We start from the raw sequence: 19,427 nt of genomic DNA on the forward strand, positions 1-19,427 counted from the left end.
TAATTTTCAACCATCCTTCACCCAGCCATGCAGATTGATACCTATCATCAATCATCAACCACCTATATGCATCCTCCTCTCACACACGTGCCCTTTCACTCATAAATTACATCTGTCAGACATCCTTTCATCCTGTTTTGTCTTTCCTATCAACCCCACATTGTTAAAGTTCCTTTATGAACCTTTGTCTGCTGAGTTACAGAGAGAAGAGTACAAAACTAACTACTCAGCTCCCACTGCATCTACTAAAGCAGGATTTTGTTCATAAGTCAGTCAATTCCATTGCAGTGAGTTTCGTAGGTAATGTCACTTACCACTGCCCGCCCCTACTGCCACTGGTTCTTCACCTTCAATGGTGACCACTGCAGCCGCTTCTTCTCCACTGGCATCATTCCCAGCACTGGTGGTCTGTGCGGCTAGGAAAAATCATTACACATTTATAATTTTAGATGCCAGCTATGCCTCCCCCTGGTCTTTTTTAAACAAAATGCTACCACAAACACAAAGCATCACTAGAGTTTGGTTACAGTATCTTAGGGCCAGATGTAGGTAAAATAGATTTACCGATTTTTAATTACCGAATTTTACCGATTCAGTAATTAAAAATCGGTAAATCTACGGGGTGGATATGTAGGTATTCCAGATGTGCTGGAATACCGATTCGGAAGAATTTGTTTTTTACTGATTCGTGCCCATTCATTCCTATGGGCTTTGAAGACCATAGGAATGAATGGGCATTACCGATTCGGTATTTACCGAATCGGTAAATACCGATTTTCACAAGGGTGCAGGGGGTGTCACTTTGACACCCTCTGGCACCCCCAAAACAGGCTCGGGTGCCATGTGGCAGGCATACATGCCCTAAGGGCAGGTCTGCCTGTCACATGGCATAGGTGTGCATGCACACATGTGCATGCTCACCGGAATCGGTATTTTACCATCAAATTGGATTTGATGGTAAAATACCGATTCGGTAAGGCCTCTGGGACTCTGAAGAGTCCCACCTACATCTGGGTGCCTCAGAATCGGTAAAATTACCGCATTTTTATTTTACCGAATCAGTAAAAGTACCGAATCGGTAATTTTACCTATTCGGTAAAATAATGGCCCCTACATACCTGTCACCCATTTACCAATCGGTAACGGCCAAAATCAGCCGTTACCGCTCGGTAAATGGCCTCAAACGGCCACCTACATCTGGCCCTTAATCTTCTATCAAAAATTCAAAACATCACGGCAGTGGGCATTTTGTTGGTTGGCAATCATTGAAAAACCAGGTAGTCAAGGCTAACAAAACCTTTTTCTAATTATAGAATGGCAGGGCTATATTTAATCTGAGTTATTGAAGTGCAATGAAGTGGTTCAATAATTGGTCAATGGGGACATTAGGTCTTAGTTGGCAAATGCAATGAATCATACTTCCAACCATGCTGCACGGTTATTACCTTCTGGTATACCATTATGACATGCAACATCACTGGGGGGTCCACCATGACTATGGCCACTCTTGTTTTACAGTGGGATTTGAGCATGAGCAAGAAAAAGAAGCCTTGTCAACAAACATGCGTAGTACTGTACCTGCATGCAATCTTCAAAGTAAAGTACCTGACCTCAAATGTGTACTCTGAATTGTACTGTACCACTACCACTAGTCTATAAGGGGAAAGGGGAAGCTTACTGACAAAGCAGAGGAAAAAGGAAGCTAGAGACTAGTACAGATAGTTACTTTTGAAGTCAAGTACAGAACCCTGAAATATAGAGAAAGTACGTAATAAGTAGGATAATGTAGGGATCAGAAGGATTTAGGAAACAGATCACAGTGGAGTTGGAAAAGAAATTGGAGACAGGCCCAGTAAAAATGGAAAAAAGGAATTCTAAATACAGAGAGGTAAAAGAAGACTCAAGAATAGGTAAATAAATAATATAAGAGGAGGACTTATTGGGCCCAGAAAAGCCATCTGTGCTCGTGGAGGCATTTCCAGCCCGCTCACCCGCACCTGCCGCAATGGAGGTACTCGCTGCCCTATCCCTCCTGATGTAATGAAATAAAAAATCGAAACAAATATGTTTTGGGGGGCATAGATAATCTCCCAAAAAATGTTTTGACTGGGAGAGGCAAACATAGTAATTAAATATAAATCAGATCAAAACTCCTAGTACTACTGTGAACCTAGTCCTTAATTTCCTAACCCTATTCCAAATTTCCTAAACTACATTTGGAACTACTAATAAAATGCAATGATTGAGCTTTCCTTCTCTTTTGAGATTGCTCAACCTTTGATGGGTCACCTAATCAGCATATTTTTCAACGCATATATTCTGATGCATGCATAGTTAGTTACTACTACTAATTACTTACTACACATCACTGGGAAATCGCTAGGAGCTGGGACTGTATGAGCTACAAAAAATAAAGTCACAGAGAAGTTTGAGAAGAAAGCGCTAGCCCACTAATACCAATAACTACTCCTGTCTCAGTGGAAGGACAAAGGAGTCTCTGCATTGCTTCTTAAATAATCAGTCCAAGCGAGCGCCAACAACACAAGTAGAATTAGGTAGCACCCCTAAGCACCTGCCTACTCTAGGATGATCACATACACTTAACTTACCTGAGTGTGAGTGGCATGTTTGCTATTTGGGGAAATATTTTTACAATAGATAGAACACAATAAAGAATTATTACTCACCAAGCCCCGCAACCTCCATTCCAAGCAGGCCTAGCCGGTCCTGGTTCCAACCAGGATGTCCGCCCACCGGTGCGTCAGCTGTTGTTGGTTGTGCTGGAACTCCAAATAGCAGTAAACAGCTTGGCGCAACCTCTCTCAAGGTTGCTTCTGCTCCTAGAGGGAGTATCCACTACTAGGCCTGCCACCTGTTGCCAGAGTGAAGGGGAGGTGGGCTGCACATGAAAAAACAGTGCTGCTACCTCCACCTCGATGAATAGTGGGCAGGGCTGCACCCCTTCTCTGTGTGACCTACCACAAGGTAGATGGCTGCGACTTCTAAAATTGCTGAAAAGCTAATTCTCAGGCACTTCTAAAAGCTCCAGGCTGCACAGGAATAGCTACTCAATACCAGGGCAATATAATGGTTGGAGACATGCTCAGCCATTCTCTCCATCCAGGCCTTCAGCACTTTTACCACAGAGTAGCAATGGTCTTTTGGTTGTTCTGTATAGTTGTCCTTCATATGCTTTATGTTCTCAATCCAAGGCTACACCACTGGAGACTGAACCTTGTGGCCTGCTGGTTATTTGGTAAAGATTCCATTTGTGTTATTTATGTTCCTGGGACCAAAGGAGCCAACTCGTCTGACCTTTGGGAAGCACCTCTACGTTTAAGTTTTACGTATAAGTAGGCCAACCCATGGTCCTCTCCTCAAACAGACAGGCAGGGAATATTGTCTTTTCTAATGTTCTCAGTATCTAATTGTGCTCTGTAGTCTATGGGTTGTAGGACCTTCTTTTAGTAGCAACTGGATAATTAGTGGTGATATATCAACATACCTTCAGACGTTTCCCACACTTCAGTTCAACTCCTTTAACAACAGGAAGTCACTGCAAATATACTGAGGGTCTTTTTAGAGGGATTGACTCCCAGGTCATCCTCCTCATACTACCACGGTCTGGCTGACAATCTCCTCTTCCTTCCCAGCTAGAGAATCAGCTAATTTCATTCTGGGCCCAGGTCCCCGCAGACAGTTACTGGAACCAGCCTGTCTATGGACAGGCCTTTTTCTACTTAAGATAAACATGCCACTATATGGGTTCTGGCATATTCTTTGTGTCACTAGGTGCTTTGACATCCCTTCATATGCATAGACCAGTAGGGGCGGATGTCTAGCAACTTCCCCCATCTTAGATGTGACTGTGCAAGCTTCTGGAAGAGAAGACGATGTTTTCCTAAACGTTCTTTGTGACACATTAAGCAAAAACTCATGTTGAATAATTAATTCGATTTTTTCAAATATACTGCATGTTGTAAGTATCTTGGAATGATTGAACATTCCAAGATTTACCAATGCTCGTGGACACTATTTGATAGAGATGATTTTGATTGAATAAATATATGTGGCTAATTATATTGAACAGTTTTGTATTTACATGGAAACATTGCCGGTTGCAAAACTGCTTTGCCTTTTGTTTGACAAACTAGGCCTGAAAGAGGCCTTAATGCCAATTTTCACACAGCCATGATGTGTGCTTACACTTCTCTTCTAATTGCTGGAAAGACCGTGTGCAACAGTATAACAGTCTGTCGCCTCGTGCTATAGACCATGCTCTTACTGCCTGTGCGATTATAGGCCTATTAATTTATGAGACTGTCATTATTTCAAGTGTAGCTAGATATGTATTAGCACATTCAATGACACTAGGTCAAAGGGGTTCATTTCATATTTAATTAGGAGATATAATTTGGATGGGGCTAGATGAAGCTGTATTGCATTTTGTGTTCTGGTGTGTCAAACTGTGATATGATATATATGATCTTCTTATGCTGAAAATGCGATTCTCGTTGGGGGTTTTACGATATAAGACCCTGACATTGGAGGTGAGCCAATATGTTTTGCCACGACTCTTTGAAAGCAGAACTGCTTCTGTCTGCCTCTTGATTAGGAAGTAGAATATTTCTCGCTGAGACTTGCCTTATTGTCAAACTCTTTGCTGCATCCAACTGAGCGGGATGCTAATTCACTATATTGTTTTACCATGTACATTGCCCAACTATATTTTATTTTTTGCCTTCTGGATTGCACTTTAATAATTGAATAAACCTTCATGGTTTTGAATTTTTTAGAAGCCCCTATTCCCTGTTTTGTCCTAAAGCTTATGCAATTGAGTATTCTGATTTATTTGTTGTAAATTATGTTATCTGTTGGGACTGCCTCGTATGTTCTTGATTTTAATACCGTCTCTGTTCCTGCTAGACTCTTTTTCTTTGATTATCTGACATTGTGTCAGGAAAGAGAGTAAAATGGAATTCATGTTCATTGATGAATTTAGATTTTTCAGAAATACTACATGTGGTGACTGACTTGGAACAATAAACAATAACATTACAAGATTTGCCAGTGCTTGTGAAAATCATTCTACAAGGACTGATTGACAAGGCAATAGTGGCAGCAGCGGGCAGCATGCATCATGTCTTTGGGGGCAGAGTGAGAGAGAGGTTGAGGAGGGTAGGAGAGGAAGCTTTTTAGAACAGCAGTGTGTCACACATGCACACAAAGAGAGGCTTGGAGGGAAGGGCAGTGGGAATTATAGGGAAATGATGTGCCAGGAAAGAGGGCCATGCGGAATCATTGCATGGGGAGGATGATTGGGGAGATTACGATGGAGAAAAAGAGAAAAAAAAGTTGGAAGAGAGAAAGAGAGTGAGAACGTATGTGAGCGAGGGAGAGGGAGAGAGAAGGATCAAAACGTGCTCCCATTCAGTGTTAAAACTGGCATGCCAAAGAGAAACAAGGAAAAAGTAAAATACTTTGCTGATGTCAGCAATGGAACGATACAATCAACCAATGTGAGACCTAAACAAACACAAGAATTGCCTATTTTCTTAAATTACATGAAATTTCAGAAAACTACTCATAACTTTCAAGAGGTACATTTCAAGGTAGCTTCAGTGAAAGTTTTTGTCTTTTTGTCGAGCAGAATTAATAACATAGAAAGAGCACCTTAACATAGAGAAAGACAATCTTCATCACAAGTTGTTACAATCGCGGAAGGGATCATTTCATATATACTAAAGTGCAGACGCTAAGGTGCAGTTAATCCGACAAATATAATTCATCCTAAAGTATCCAGGGGCATATTATCAAGGGAGTTAATCTCCGCTTTTTTGGCTTTAAAAACCAAGAAAACGGAGAAAAAATTATCTCCCTATTACCTAGCTGTTGCTAACACCAGTTAGCGACAGCTAGTAGGAGATAGCGACCATCTTGGGCCCCACTTTGCATGTCAGTGATATTTATCACTAATGATATGCAAAGTGGGCGTGCCAAGATGTTAGCGACTGAAAACAGTCGCTAACATCGCTATCTCCTATTACCAACTTTTGGAGATATTCGCGCAAAGCGAGAATATCTCCAAAAGCTAACACCTACCCTGAGCAGTTCTTAGCCATGTTATCCAATGGGTGGTGGATTACATGGCTATGAGCATTATCTCGGTAATGCATGAATATCGCTGACTTTTCAGCGATATTCATGCATTGTGGCGATTTTTATCGCATTTGCGATAAACCTTGGTAATACCAAGGTTTATTTGCTGCAAAAATCGCCGCAGCGCAGCGGTAAATCTTTGTCTCTAACCAAGCAATAGCGATAATTATCGCTATTGTTTGGTAATATGTCCCAAAGTTACTTAGAGAGAACGTTAAATAGATCATAGAAATTAATACCATTTAAAAGATCGTTTACGTAGCGGCTAAAGTGCAAAAGAACCCTCAGTTGTATAAGCCCTAAAAGTCATTTCTTATTTGGTCAAGATTAAATTCATGCTAAACAATCCTTTTCTAGCCAAAAGAGGAAAAAGCGACCGACCTTTTTTTTAATGAATTCATTTCAAATTAATTAAAGTGCAAGAGCTAAAAAGAGAAAATGGCCTATCACAAACAAGCATGATATCTCTAAATATCCTTTGCCATTTATAGCTTAATTCAAAAAATAAATGTGGCAATAACAGTGATTAAGGTGTAAAAAGTACAATAGAGATATTACCCTTGATGATCTCTTTCTATTTGATCAAAATATTTCCAAACTGAAATACATTTCCTATTGGGACTCACCCTTTTTGCATAGGCTTCTTCATACGTTCTTACTCGTTTCATTTTGTTGTACCTTTTGAGGAGGGACGGGGCTTTAGTAGTTTTCCAATTCTGGAGATTCAGCGAACGAGCAATCAGAAAGAAGATTGATAAAAACATTTGGCCAGCTCTTGTTAAAACCTGATTTGGGAAGGCATACCAAGAATCTTAGTTCACCGACTTAGCCATACGCAAACTTGTCCCTCAAATCCAAAGCTCGTACTACACAGATGAAGGTAACCACAAAGGCGAAGGTGGAGCGTGAGTGTGTGCAGAAGGTTCGACATGGTTCTTCCCCTATAATACGTCCCTCATGCTCTGAAGACAAATTTTATGGTCAGGGAGAGGCTGGCCTAGGGGTTACAAACCAGGCAAAGTTTAATCTTACATGCCAGACATCAACTAACGTAACTCCAGAGGCAATTGAACCTGGCAGTGAAATATCTAGCTCAGCTATGATGGTAGGAAGCGAGGCCAGTGATCCCTCCATGGACAATCAGGAGAAAAGTCAGCCAAATCTCTCCGGTATATCTCCAGGCAAAGCCAAGGAATACTCTATGTTTCAAAATCCCAAGGCATCTCAATCTCAGTCTCAGCTTCCACTCTCTCAGCCACAGCAGACCTCTAAGCAAGCCTCTAAGCCGGATAGTCACAGAACTAACTATGCACTGATTGCCCAGTCTCAGCCGCAGTCGCAGCCTCAGCCTCAGCCGCAGCCAATACCGCAGTCACTACCAAGCCCCGAAACGACCATCCTGGCGCCTTCTTTGGTTTTTCAACCTCTAATGAATTCGCCATCCCTAATTTCATTGTCATCGTAAGCGGTTGAAGCAACCATGCCAACCCCCTCGGAGTCTGTAAACACGGCAGGCTTATCTTTCCAGTGCGATTTAAAAGGAATGTTAAATCTTATTCTTGACGAGATCAGCGAAATGAAGGCCACAGAAGCAATGGAAATTGCTGCATTGCATGCTTGACTATCCAAAATTGAGGAAGAAGTAGGGGCCCTACCATCTAGACTGCAAGAGACCGAAACAAGAATTTCCCAGCTAGAGGACCAGATGACCTCAATGCATCAGCAGGTTTTAATGGCAAAAAACAAAATAATCTGCTGGAAGTGAAACTTGAAGAATTAGAGAATCATTCACAACGGACTAATCTACGCCTGGTTGGGGCTCCCAAGGTCTGCGAAGGGTCTCAGCCAGTACAATGGGTTGAGTCATTTATAAAAGAGACGGTGCTCCCTGAATTTTCAGGAGGTCTCACGATCTCTCGCGCCCACAGAGTTCTAGCACAGCCTTTCCCAAAATGTTAAGGACATTTGTGCTGCTGGTTTTGGGTTTCTTTGTGTTTTTTCTTTTCCCTTTCATCTGTGTTTTTCTTCACTTCCAGTAGGGGCGGGCGATGCCTCACACCAGGGTGCAATAGCATGGCACCCAATAGAGGGCCAACATTTGGGCTGGCGGGGGTAAGGCGGAAAATGCCCCATCTGCCAGTTGAGGGAAGGTTCACAGGGTTCTGGGGTGGGTTAGGGTCAGGGCACTGAGGGAGGGGGTGGGTTAGAAAAAGAACATGAGGAGAGTTATTTAATGATGGTATGGAACAAAGCAATTGTGGTGCATTTAGAAGACCATTTTATTATAAAGGTATATCTACTGATGATCTTGAATCAAAGTTATAGTGCTGGATAAAAATCTCCGTATTTCATTGATCAATGTAAACAGTATCTCTAACAAATGAAAATATGGTGGCATAATCAGATGGTTGGCGGCATTTTTGCCCCAAAGTTTGTTTTTGCAGGAAACTCATCATAAAACTAATCAGCCTAATTTGTTCTTCCCCAAGGCTTTCTCCAAAGCCTATTTTGCTTCAGCCAAGGCAGCAATTAGGGGGATGGCTATTTACCTTGGATGTGGGATAAACTGGGAAGTCATCCAAATCCATAGAGAAACCTTTGGAAGATGGATTTGGATAGCTGTGAGGGTAAAGGTCAACATGTTAAATCTTGTGAATTACTACGCACCTGTGGTAGATGATTGTCTGGCTCTAAAAAGTATAAATGATAAAGCCAGATCAGCAGAGGGCCCAATTATTTTAGGGGGCAATTTTAATTTTATACAAAATTTGCAACTAGATACTTCGAACAAGGCAAAGAAACAGATGAAGCCTGCGACCCAAAAGCTGATCGATATCATGAAACAGGACTATAAACTAGTAGATTCTTCGGGAAGGGCACATGGTCTGACTAAACAGTTCACTTTCTGTTCTAGTCAATTCAAGTCCGCTTCACGGATAGATTTCTTTCTGGTTTCACACTCCCTAAACTGCTTTAATACTGAGATCTTGGCCAATCCTTTCTCAGATCACTCTCTACTAAAATTTGAAATTAACCTAGCACTGGGAGATAGAGAAAAATCCTGTTGGCAGAAGGATATACTTCTCCTGGCTAATGAACAGTGGATAGTGAGAACTCGAGAATGGATTAGGGAGTTTTTTAAGTTTGGGGGACCTTTAAAGCCTCAGTACGAGGACATATGATTGCTCTCATGGTAGAGCGAGCCAGAGAGCGTAAAACATGTATAAAAGAACTGTAGGAAGTCGTCGATACAGCCTTGGCAAATAAGAGTGGCTTCAATGGGAGGGGATATCGAGCAGGGGAGGATCTAACCAAGGCCAAACAGAAACTGAGGGAGTTTTTCAATATCGAAGAACTAAGTTGCTCAATGGCATTCTGTCACGGGCTCAAGATGCTTTGCAGGGACAGAACTGATGCTAATCCCAATCGCCCACCGACTGGTGTCACAGCTTAAAGCTACTAAACCAACCAGAGGGAAAAGGGGAAGTGGTTTGAGAGAAGAGACACTCCCTCTGCTGGCACCCTGGTCAGATTCTGGAATCTTCTATACAGCTTCTTCTGACTGCTACGAGGGTGTCTAATGCACAGAAGAGGGGTAGGGTTGAGAACACAGAAAAACCAATACTGCTGGATACTACACTCTTATAAGCTTTTATCCTACCAGCTATCTTCGGAGTCTTCGCCTCTCTTCTAATTAGTTTTCTTTCTTGTTAGAACTGGCTATTTCTGGTAGGCTAAGGCTGACGCCAAAGCCAGGCAGAAACCACCATTCTAGTCAGGGCAAGGAAGTCACACGCCAAGATAACCCCTGCTCACCCCCTTGGTAGCTTGGCTCAAGCAGTAAGGCTAAACTCGGAGGCAATGTGTAAAGCATTTGCGCCAGCGCACAACAGCAACAACATACTAGGCACACCACAAAAGAGACTCCACACAAGGTTATTATAAAAATAACTTTTGTATTGTAAAAACACATCAGATAAAATCACACATATACGTGGTGCCAACTGGCACGGGCAATATTCACATGGGATTATTTACAAGACAGGGCCACATGGGCCACTGTCATAGTCATATATAGCACTTCTAGAATAAGAAATAGTATACATAATATGGTAATCACAAAGATCACAACCAGTAACCACTGGTAACAGGAACCAGGACCTTACTAGGACCACCTGTACTAAAAAGAACAACCACCTAAGTATCACACAGCATTTAGGGGTCTAAGAAAGAATACATTACTCATGATGCAATAAACCTACATTCAGAGGAGTAGTAAAGAGAAACACATGATGCCTAAAGCATTCAGAGGTGTTAAGAATAAAGCACATGATGTAATAGAATACATTCAGGGGTGCAGCGCAAGAAGACACATGATGACTAAACATTCAGAGGTGCAGCGCATGGAAAGAAAGACACATGATGCCTAAAAACATTCAGAGGTGCCAGAACAACACAATAGCGCAAAAACACACAGTAGGCAATCTCTATTAAAAACATAGGAATCACATTGCGCCAACACTACATAGGCCACTACCTGTGGCAGTCCCTAGGCCAACTGGCCTTGTGGGGCAAGGATGCCCTGAGTCCAATGTCAGAGCGCGCTGTTATGCAGCGCCAGTCACAAAGTACCAAAAAGCCTAAACGTGGCAGCTGCCCACAAAGTGCTGGGCAGCTGGGATCAGAAAGCTGTGGCAGGGCTCTTAGTAGCTCCTAGAACAAATCTGCGCCACCTGAGCCACACAGGCTCTAAAACACAATATGGCCCCTCTGAGCCACACAGGCTCTCTAACGTTGGGGCGACCCGCTGCCAATCGGCGCCGCCCTGACCAGCAACAACAAAAGGGCCCTCGAGCCTCGCCGGGCTCGTGAATCAAGAAATGGCCCCCTAGAGCATCTCATGGCTCTAAACATGTTGGGGCGACCCACTGCCAACCGGGGCCGCCCTTGAAGCCCTCATGGCTTGACTCGCGTTGGGGCAACCCACTGCCAACTGGGGCCGCCCTTGAAGCCCTCGTGGCTTCATATGCACAAGGAGCGTGAGCTCGCGCTACTGGGGAGGGGCGGAAACGACAATGTGTCCCAGCGCCCCCTCCCTTTCTCCTGCCCCACTCACCGGACTCGGGTGCGGGGCTCCTTCAGAACATACAGGAGCCCAGCCTTAGGAAGACGCCTCTCTCTCTACCCGGCCATCCACCAACCGTGGGGGCGGCTCACTGGCATCGGGGCCGCCCGGAGAGGAAGCACTGGCCAGGTCTCCCGCCCCCTCCCTTCACTCACCGGGACTCGGGTCGGGCTGGTGCTGGCATCTCTCCTTCGTTCTCTTCTTCGGCGCTTCACTGGCGGTGGGGGTGGGCACCGACAATGTGCCCCGCGCCCCCTCCGCTCTCTCCTCACGGCGGGCTGGTGCCTGCGGGCCTCTCCCACAGCCATGGGAGCCCGGCACCGGCCGCCATCTCTCTTCTCCTCTCTCTGCTGCGGGGGCGGGACTTCCGGCCGGCCGCACTGAGATTGGCCGGCCGGCCAGTCACTTCCGGGTCGCCGCGGGCAGCGCGGCGGCCCCCTCTAGACAGGCAAGCGGGCAGGCAAACTTTCCCGAGGAGTGGGCTCCCTCGTGGAAAGTAAAATATCGCGGCAAGGTCCCTGGCAGGGTAGACACCTGCCAGAGGGCAATAAATCCAAAATAAGCGAGGTGGGCACTCGCAGGATAGATCATCCAAACACGGGCAACATCGCAGGGTAGGCACCTGCCAAGTCTCACGCATCGGGCGTGAGACGCTAAAAACTCCCGTAATATCTCAAGGAGCGCTCTCAAGGCGCTAGGGGCATAGACAAGCCCACAGGAACGACCCCTGCATCAAGAAGGGTCCCAGGGACACAGCAAGTCCATCAATAAAGTCCCCCCTGGAACAAAGGGGGCAGAGTCCAGTCAGCCCCCAGCAAGGGCAGCACACAGCAAGTCCCAGCAATAAGTCCTTCAGGAGTCCAGTAAGCAGGGGGACAGTCAGGAAGAGTCCCCCATCAGTCCATCAGGTGTCCAGGAGCTGGGCAGGGCCGAGGGATTCCCCTGGGCCCCAGCAGCAGCATGCCCCTGGCAGATTCAAGTTAGAAACAAGAACCAATTGGAAGGGAACACAGCCCCTTCTTAAACCCAGAAAAGTCTTTGAAGTCTTTTGAAGTCCTTTGAAGCAGGCAGTGTGAGAACCAGCTAGACTGGTTTAGAGGGAAGTCCTGTCAGTATCAGGGACAGAGGTGACAGTCGCCCAGCGGGAGGTGGAGCCAGCTTTGTAGTCACACAGGAACAGCCCTTCACTATCAGGTGCCATCTCCTCCCACTTCCCTGGCAGCAGATGCTGCCTTTCATCCATGGGCTGACTCAGACAACCTCCTGGGCTCTCCAGCCCCTGTCATCCTCAAACCAGACAGTCAATCCACAAGCAGGCCCAGGCACTCTGGGCCAGGCTCACCAGCCAATCACACGCTAGCACCAACTTACACAAATATGCCAACTTCCAAAAGTAGTACTTCTAGACTAGACACAGTCATGCCGCATACATCATTTTGCAGCATTCATTCTCACAAGTTCATACATACCAAACTCGCCCCTGCACTCCCCACACATCAGGAACTACCATGGGCATACATATTCCCCATTCATTCCTGTGGGAGGGCAGGTCACTCACCACACATTCACAGAGAGCTCAAGCACTTTACACTGTACCACAGTAAAAAAGTGCACAGAGGCCTGAAATCACTACCACCAGGTTCCAGAAACCGGCTAGGAAAAAGCAAAAAGTCTAGGGGTGAACCTGCCTAAAGGACCGGGTCCAACACAACCGCCTTCCAGCCAAAACGCAGGGTAGACCAATCACACCACTGATGGGCTTCCTTGCTTTGGGAGACAAAACACGGACACGTACACGGACCCGCACAGCAGGGACACCCTCTGGTTTTTCGCCACTCTGAACCTACATGGTTTCCTCCAAATAATAACTCTCTGACACAACTAGGATACCCCACTGGTACTCCCTAGTCATCCACAGCCAAGACCAGGCCATAGGCCATCCAAATCACAGGTCCTAACTAATCCACAGAGTGGGGGGTAGTAACCCCTGGCACACAATAGCCATTCTCCACTCTCTCTTTCAGTGTAGCTACAACTACCACTGATCCAACAACCTAGGGACCATACCCTCAGACTGACCAGAGGTCACGGGCAAGAATGTCCCACCCTACCTCTACTTCTGAGTTTCTGCACCCTCACAGAGGAGCACTCACCAGAACACAATTCTCCTACCAGATCAGGACCTCACTCCATCACTGGTCTACCACCTGGAAACTATTTCACTTCTGAGGTACAAAGCACACAGCACAGTCCCTCTTCAAGCAGGTGGGGGGACACAGCACACAGCAAAGTCCCCTTTCCTCTACCTTAGTGAAAACAACAAACTGCAGGTGTGCCCCAGAACACACAGCAAGGGCAGCCCCCTTAGTCTCTTCAGCTGATCCACTTTGGTAGAGATTCCTCTTGACCTAGAAGTTTCCTAATCTCCCAACCTAAGATCTAAACCCTCAGGTTACACCGGGGTCAGAAGTACGGACACCGTCCCTTTGCACCCCCTTCCAGTATCAGTATGTCTCAGGCTAGACAGAGCACACACCAGCGGCGTATCAGCGACACACTCTCCTCCAGTACTCCCTATCACAGGGTGATTCTCAGTATGTCCCAGGCTAGACAGAGCACACGCCAGCGGCGTATCAGTGACACACTTTCCTCCAGTACTCCTTCCAGGTCAGGCCATACCCCAACCTGGCTTTCCCCCCTCCTCGGGGTGAAGGACTGGGTTATTTAAGACCCAGCGGTGCCAGGGAACAACACCTGAAACCTTCGTGGGTAACCTGCTCCGGCGTACAAGTGACAGAGACACGGGACACTTCCTTTGGCGTCAAAGATTCGAGCTTTATTTACTGCAGGGAACACAGAAGTCACGGCAAGTACATCAGGTGCTACTTGTGGAGACTGCTTCAAATTGGTTCTGTGGATCGCTCCTTTTATACACATTTTACCCATAGGGTTACATGGTACACAAAAGTTTATGACCCGGTTCCCACAATTATCCCCCAGAGGGGTCACTTTGGTCACTTTGATGCACACAAGGTCCGGAACATAAGTGCGGAAACATTTGGCGGTTCCCAACTGTAAAAACCCATCTTCCCACCATTAGGACATTCCAATCAGTAATAAAACAGATCGAAAAAGGAACAAGGACAGGTGTGGAGGAAGATGGAGACAGTGGGAAATTGGAAAAGGGTGTAAAAAGGGGAGGTATCGGGAAACACGAGATACAGGCATCTAAAGGACGTGCCTAATGAGATGCACGACTGAGACAATAAACCGGCCGCTCGAGATGAGCCTCGAGCGGCGCCATCTGCCTTACAGTATCATCCCCCTCATCATAAAGACATTTACAAAGAACATGTGTCTTCCGCAAATATCTTGGAAGTCCCAGGGTCGCGAAGAGGACAACGTCCGTTCGCTGGCTACTTGAGGGCAAGAGACAAAATGGATGTCGTATCTAAGATGGAACCCGTGGGTACAGATAGAAATACCCACGTAACAGACAAACGGTTTAGGTTAGCACAGCGAAACTGCGTACACCCACTAAACTCGTCATTTGCGGTTCATAGATACCAGACTCGACTATATTCGTGTGAGTCAAAAACACCACTTACAATTGTCACGGAACCTCAGACGCTCCTTTTGCCCTCATGTAGGCAAGCACTAGTCGGAATCATACTCGATATTCATCAGACCATCTAGATGTTGCTGTAACATAGCTCTGTCCAATCGAGCTTCTTTGGTAACAGGCGGCTGTCTCATACACGTCGTAGCACAGAGGCCACATAAGGCAGGACCACACTGCACGCAAAGGCAGCAAGTGAACAGGAACGCCACAACAACTCCGATAATCATCAGAATCTTCCAACCCCAAGTCGACATCAGGCCCCAAAACCACCCAAGTAGCGTCCAACCCCCTACGTCCACGTGTATGGACTCAGAGATCTTATGCAACTTTGAGATGGCTTGATAGACAGTCGGAGCGTTATCAGGAATGAAAATACAGCAGCTCGAATGGATCACCTTACATACCCCACCTCGATCTGCTAAGATCACGTCTAAAACCATACGGTTTTGTAACGTCATAAGTCTATCCGCCTGAAGTTCTGTGGTGATATTACCAAGGGCACTGGCAGTAATATTAAGATAAAGTATGTACCCTTGGCAGCCAGAAACACAGGGGACGAGACCATCGGCAATATGTAATTTTCAGTGCAAGCACTCTCTCCAAGTCGGGCTTTCGATCTTCAGCCACAACCTATGAGACAAAAATTACCAATGTGGGGTACGACCCATATCGGAGGTGAGCTTTTAAGCTGTTTTTCACTAGTGAACACACTATACTCGCCTCTACTCAGGACCCTATAGGCTTGTACCTCTTCTTCAGGAATAAGCGAGGGATCATAGATATCGCTATCTAAATCCTCTATCGCTATAGACAAAGGCTTCTGATACGAGCCAGGGCCAGAGTAGGGAGAACGTGGTTCTCGAATGGGGTGGAAACCTAGTGCGCTTCGGAACATTGTTTGGAATGCTCGAGCAGAACCCTGGGAACTATAAGGTAAAACCAAATATGGAATTCCCTTATCTGTGGTATGTGGCATTAACCCACACACCCAACAATTGGTAGTGTTAACCACTAACTGGTGCTGATGAAGGAGCTGAATAAAGGAATTGTTGCGGAATTCTGCACGTCTAGCCTGCTCGTGTTCGGGTAAGATATGGAAGGAATGAGGAGACTCTGTAGAGGTGAATTTAGAGTCAGAAGTAGGAATAGGTGTAGGTATGGCAGAAGGTAAGAAGTACGATATCATATAGTACACCCCACCCGCCAAAAATGCAGAAATAATCAGAAACAATACAAATATCTGAAACATAAAACATTTCGTACGACTAAGTCGCTGCAGCTCAAATCTTTGTGCTTGTGCTCTTTCCACATCCATCAGCTTTGAAAACGCCATCCCCTATGACCGTCCGCAACGTTTCTTGACGCACTTCGTTCTGTGTAGCAGTAGTCAATTCCCAGGAGTTCCCAGGAACCGACGGTCTTTAACCTAGCGTCAAGACCTACTAACCAGAAAGAAGTACGTGCGCGGCCCTACGGCCTTTATTTATAATCAATGTCTCTCAGCTGTGGAAGCAAAAATACGTAGGGAAAAACTTTCAATATGTACAAGAATAATTACAATGATACAGGTGTTCAGACTGATCGTGGAAAACGGGATAATGCGATTGTCAAGGGACAGAACAGGATCTTTTATTAGTCTTTAGTGCGGGATCGCAAAAAGTATCGGGTTTTCCCAGGACGTGTCTGCTCGTCAAACAAAGGATCCGTTGAAGAGGCAGCGTCCTGCTGATCAGTCAAATGTTCTGGTCTTGAGTCTTTTGATGACAAATGTTCAACAGTGTCTTTCTGCTGCACCGAGGATTCTCCAACAGGCTGCGCGTCGCTGAAAGGAACAAACGCCGACAACCCTTCGGTTTCAGTTGATGCAATGCCTCTCTTCACCCACGAGTCTGCCGGCAACGGAATGGGGACTTTCTTCGTATGGGTGGCGTGCACCCAGTTTTTCCGCCCCTCAAGACGAACAGCAGTTCTCGTGGCAAGGAGGACCTGGTAGGGTCCGGTGAACCTAGGCTCCAAGTTCTTCTTCCGAGAAAAATTCCTGGTAACCACCCAGTCTCCAGGCTGGAGCTGGTGTCCTGGACCCTCAGTCTGCGTCGGCAGTGCTTCGTAAACCTGTTGGTGAATTAACCTCAGTTTAGCAGTCAAGTCATGTAAGTAATCGATCAACATTGGATACTCAAGATCACAGAACACACCCGGTCTAGGGACCCCCCAAACATTCGCCGGACGACCGAACACTATTTCATAGGGACTAAGCCCTACTCTGGAGTGTACAGTCGCCCTAGTTGACAGTAATGCTAAGGGTAAAGCGTCAGGCCACGAGAGACCAGTCGTAGCCTGAACCTTTGCTAGCTTTAGTTTAAGGGTGCCGTTATACCCCTCAACCAAACCAGCTGACTGGGGATGATTGGCACTGTGGAATTTCTGATTAATTCCAAGGCCTTTACACACACTCTTCATCACACTCCCCACAAACTCACTTCCGTTATCTGACCACACGACTCTAGGCATTCCGTACCGAGGAAAGTATTCCTTCAGTAGGATTTTCGCAGTAGACAAAGCAGTATTGTCTTTGAGAGGATAGGCCTCAATCCATCGGGAGAATGCGCAAACCACAACTAAAACGTATTTCAGGTTATTGCATCGCTCCATATGAATGACGTCCAATTGAATCACCTCAAAGGGACATGAAGGGGGAGCAAAACTGCCAGGAGGAGTTGGGGTTCCCTTACCAGGATTGTACAACATGCATACCATACAGTTCTTAACCAAGCATTCAGCACACTTCGTGATACCATCATTCTTCCACACAGGAGACAACAACTTGCAAATACCTTTCACGCTAATATGTGCTAACCCATGTGCCATTGTCACAACAGCCAGCACATACGCATCAGGCAACATCCATCTTTTCTGATCCGATAAATCAATCCAACAACCATTCGCATCCAACTTTCCCGTACTTTCTTTCCACTTCGTCTTTTCAGTCTCGGTGGCCTCATTCTGAATTTCTTTCACACTCTCAATAGTGTCTTCACACATGCTCGACTCTGCAGGCCACCTAACCGAACTCGTCACATACATTCTAGTACTAAGGTTCCGGGCAGTCTCCTTAGCAATCTCATCCGCAAACGCATTACCACGACCAACATCATCCGTCACCTTACGATGTGCACTACATTTAACAATCGCTACCTGCTTAGGCAACGTAAGTGCATCCAAAAGATCATTCACAAGCTGACCATGCTGAATCTTCGTACCATGCGATGTCAGAAAACCTCTCTCTCTCCACAATCGTCCAAAGCTATGGGCGACGCCAAAAGCATATTGGCTGTCGGTAAACACATTCACACGTTTCCCTTTTGCTAACACACACGCTCTAGTGAGAGCGATCAGCTCTGCAGCTTGGGCAGAATTCTGATTTAACCTCGCAGTCTCAACAACAGTATTCAATGTTACAACAGCATAAGCAGTAGTCACATCGCCATTGGGCAACTTAAAACATGAACCGTCCACATACAGCGTTCCATCTGGGTCTTCCAATGGGGTGTTTTTGAGGTCCACTCGACCTTTCGTTTCCTCTTCTGTCCTCAAATAGCAATCGTGTTCTGTTATTTTATCTGACTCTGAGCTAATTGGTAACAAAGTTGCCGGGTTCAGAACATTGCAACGTTTTATCTGAATATGACTTGCCAGAAGCGTCAACTCGTATCCGGACAACCTCGCACTTGTCAAGTGCTGAGTTTTCGTACGATTTAAAAGAGTGTCGACTGCATGCGGAACCATCACCGTAAGCATATTATCCATGACCAATCCTGCTGATTGTCGGATGGACACCGCAGCTGCCGCTGTTGCTCTCAAACAACTCGGCAATGCTCTAGCTACCGGGTCCAAGGTCGAGGAAAAATATGCACATGGACGTTGCTTACCACCAAAAGGTTGCGTTAAGACACTCAAAGCACAACCTTCCCTCTCGTGAACATATAACGTGAATGGCTTACTGTAGTCAGGAGTACCTAACACAGGAGCCGAACACAGTGAGTCACGCAGTTCAGAAAAACTTTTCTGACATTCTTCCGTCCATGGTAAAGGAGTTGAAACATCCTTGCACGTAAGAGCCACCAATGGTTTCGCTAGCAATGAAAAGTTTGGAATCCATTGCCTGCAGTATGACGTGATACCTAGAAAGGCACGCACATCTCTTTGTGTTGTTGGCACAGTCATTCGCGCAATTGCTGCAATTCTCTCTGGGGTCAACCGTCTTCCCTCCTTTGACAATAAGTGACCTAGATAGGTTACTTCTTGACAACAATATTGGAGTTTAGAAGGTGACACCTTGTGATTTAACTCACAGAGATGTTGCAGCAACGACACCGTAGCAATTTTGCAAATGTCCTGAGTATCTGCAGCTACCAATAAGTCATCGACATATTGGATTAAGGCCGCACCAGCCGGCAACATAAACGCATCCAGTTGACCCTTCAAGGCTTGACTGTAAATCGATGGACTCTCGCAGTAGCC

Source organism: Lissotriton vulgaris, chromosome 2_1 (genome assembly GCF_964263255.1).
Source record: "Lissotriton vulgaris chromosome 2_1, aLisVul1.2, whole genome shotgun sequence".
Classification (NCBI taxonomy): Eukaryota; Metazoa; Chordata; class Amphibia; order Caudata; family Salamandridae; genus Lissotriton; species Lissotriton vulgaris.